Raw genomic sequence first — 3,361 nt, forward strand, 5'->3', positions numbered from 1 at the left:
TAGTAGGTAATGATCTTGTTGGTAAGAGCAAGGGTAATTTGACTGACCAGTCTAGTGCAGTTTTTGGCAGTAGTAATGGAAATGTAACATGTAGCAAGCCTGTAAATCCAGTCACAAGGTCAATATCAAAGTACTAGTCAGTGTCTGTAAGTAAAGCATTTGGTCGCAAGGAATCATTTTATACTAGGAATAAGTTTAAATCACATAAAGTAAAAAATGTTACTGTAGGTAAGTCTTGCCATAAAATTAATGACCTACCTGTGCCAAGACATCGGTAGCAGCCGACATTCGGTTTCAGTTTCACCTGAAAGATTGGCAGAATAATTTTTATGTTTCTTTCAGATTTTCATCGTTCCTTTTTTTCATTCTGAACATGCACCAAGATATTCCCTTGAATCATTCTTGAGGAAAACTCATCAAATATTAATTTTTCATACATCAAGAGATCATGAAATTTTCATGTCATATATAAGTTATTTTCCACCTATTCAAGGAATGTCCAGTATTCATAATTTTCACATCTTCCTTTCATGCACTCATTGACTCTTACATTTCTCTATTCTCTTGCTATTTTCCATGAATTCGTACTTATTCCATTTCAAGTTTTGTTTGTATGATTTGTCTCTAAGTATTCGTAATTGAGTACTCTCAAATTTAGTTTTCGCGAAGTAAAGTTTCTTTGCCTCATTGTTTTTGGTCTTAAACATTCAACCAAAATTAAATGTGTTTTTTTTTTTGATGAGGGTATTCATGTATATTATGCAGTTAATAAAATAATTAAGTTTGGAGAAATAATTTGTAAGGTAGTTAACGTAGCTTTCCAAAACGTGGGAATTGGTAGTTAGAAGATTTGGACGTCAGCTTTTAACACAAATATATTCTCTTCCCGAACTGAGGTAAGACCAGGTGTCGAAGACGAAAGAGGTCAGTCAGTCAATCATCACAGACAAGGCAGTGATCAGATCTCTCATCGCAATTACGAATAGGACTTGCTACATTTCCCAGCTCTGCCGTTCATTGCTAATACTGAGAGTACTTTATGGAGGAGTGCTCCCATCAGTATTACTACGGTTTTTACTGTGATCTTTAAAACAGTCGTAGGAACGGTCAACAATATCTTCATCCCCTGACGAGCGTTCATACTTTTACATCTATGGTCCTGCATCTCACGCCTTTGACGACACTCTGTTTCATTCAATACAGTCAGCACTTCAGATTCTCCGACCGGCCAGCGAAGAATAAGAGGAATTTATTTCTGGTGATAGAAATTCATTTCCCGCTATTATGTGGTTCGGATTCCACAATAAGCTGTAGGTCTCGTTGCTAGGTAACCAGTTGGTTCTTAGCCACGTAAAATAAATCTAATCCTTCGGGCCAGCCATAGGAGAGCTGTTAATCAGCTCAGTGATCTGGTTAAACTAAGGTATACTTTTTTTAGCACTTCAGATCCGTTCTACAATGTCTTTCTCGGTGACTTGCTTAAATTCAAGACATTGTGTACTTATTTGTGCTTAGGCTGCCAAGTCAATTATTTCAGTTAACAAGTTCCCTACATTATACAAATTTTTATGAGTGTTCATCTTTCAGGTTCATACCTCCAGATATTGACAACCATCATGATAAATTTATCACTTTTTAATCTATGAACTTTCTTTAGTCCTCAATTGCTCAAGGGCTTAGGTCTTGTACAGTACTTGTATATAATTAGGACCAACTAAGTTTACTGAAGGGTTACTTCAGTTTTGTCCGATCTGTATAGGTGTTTCGAACCTGAATAATTTTTGTTTGGTTCTGTTACCCAGAGTCTTTGGTATACAATATCGTGTATGTATATATATATATATATATATATATATATATATATATATATATATATATATATATATATATATATATATATATATATATATATATATATATATATATATATAGATATATATATATATATATATATATATATATATATATATATATATATATATATATATATATATATATATATATATATATATAAATATAAATATATATATATATATATATATATATATATATATATATATATATATATATATATATATATATATATATATATATATATATATATATATAACAACTGCACATGTAATTTCTGGGAAACTGCATTTCTCGGTAGAGCCTCATCAAACTGCATCACTCTGAAACCACGTCCAAATCTCTTTTGTTCAATGACCAAATGGTAGTATTTTCACCTTTGTTAAGGGATTCGTTCAGGCAAAAAAAGGAAAAAAAAGAAAAAAGGGAATCTGGAAATAGGCGAGGGAAGGGGAAAGAACTCAGAAAGGGGACAAGAGAGGGAGAGGAAAGATAGACATTGACAAGATTGAAAGCCCAAAGAGGATCAATAGAGGGGAACTATGAAGGGGAAATAAAAAAAAGGGAACCAAAAGAGGCTGAAGTATGTCAGGATATAGTGAGAGTGAGAAATAGTCAAAGAACAATAGAGGAAAAAACAGGCAGTCAAACAGAGAGAGAGAGAGAGAGAGAGAGAGAGAGAGAGAGAGAGAGAGAGAGAGAGAGAGAGAGTCGTTTCACCTATGTACAAGAGAACTTTTACTGTTTTCTAACTGTGTGGAGCTATATAAACTGTAATAGATATCTTAAACTTTTCCTGTATCTGTAGTATAATTATTGAAATTAAATCAATCTATATATTTACTCCTTGGGGCTGTATATATATCCTTTCTTCTACATTGTCAGTATACTCGTATGTCAATTCTTATTTGCGAAATGCAATGGTTCACTTACATGATGAAGTCTTTTCTTCGCTTCTACATAATTCTTAAAGCTAAGATTTTTTTATAGCTGAGTATTGACAATCGGTTTAACATATCTCTTATTTGCCTTGATAAGAAATTTTCATTCCAGACCGTATATATATATATATATATATATATATATATATATATATATATATATATATATATATATATATATATATATATATATATATATATATATATATATATATATATATATATATATATATATATATATATATATATATATATATATATATATATATATATATATATATATATATATATATATATATATATATACATATATATATATATATATATATATATATATATATATATATATATATATATATATATATATATATATATATATATATATATATATATATATATATATATATATATATATATATGTGTGTGTGTGTGTGTGTGTGTGTGTGTGTGTGTGTATGTGTGTGTATGTATGTGTTTGTGTGTACCGCTTAGTAGTGGTTATGAATAAATTCGTAGTTTTTAAGCTGAACCAATAATAATGAAACTTAGAAGATTGAAAACCACTGCAA

This window comes from Macrobrachium rosenbergii, chromosome 2, assembly GCF_040412425.1.
Source record: "Macrobrachium rosenbergii isolate ZJJX-2024 chromosome 2, ASM4041242v1, whole genome shotgun sequence".
NCBI classification, from domain to species: domain Eukaryota; kingdom Metazoa; phylum Arthropoda; class Malacostraca; order Decapoda; family Palaemonidae; genus Macrobrachium; species Macrobrachium rosenbergii.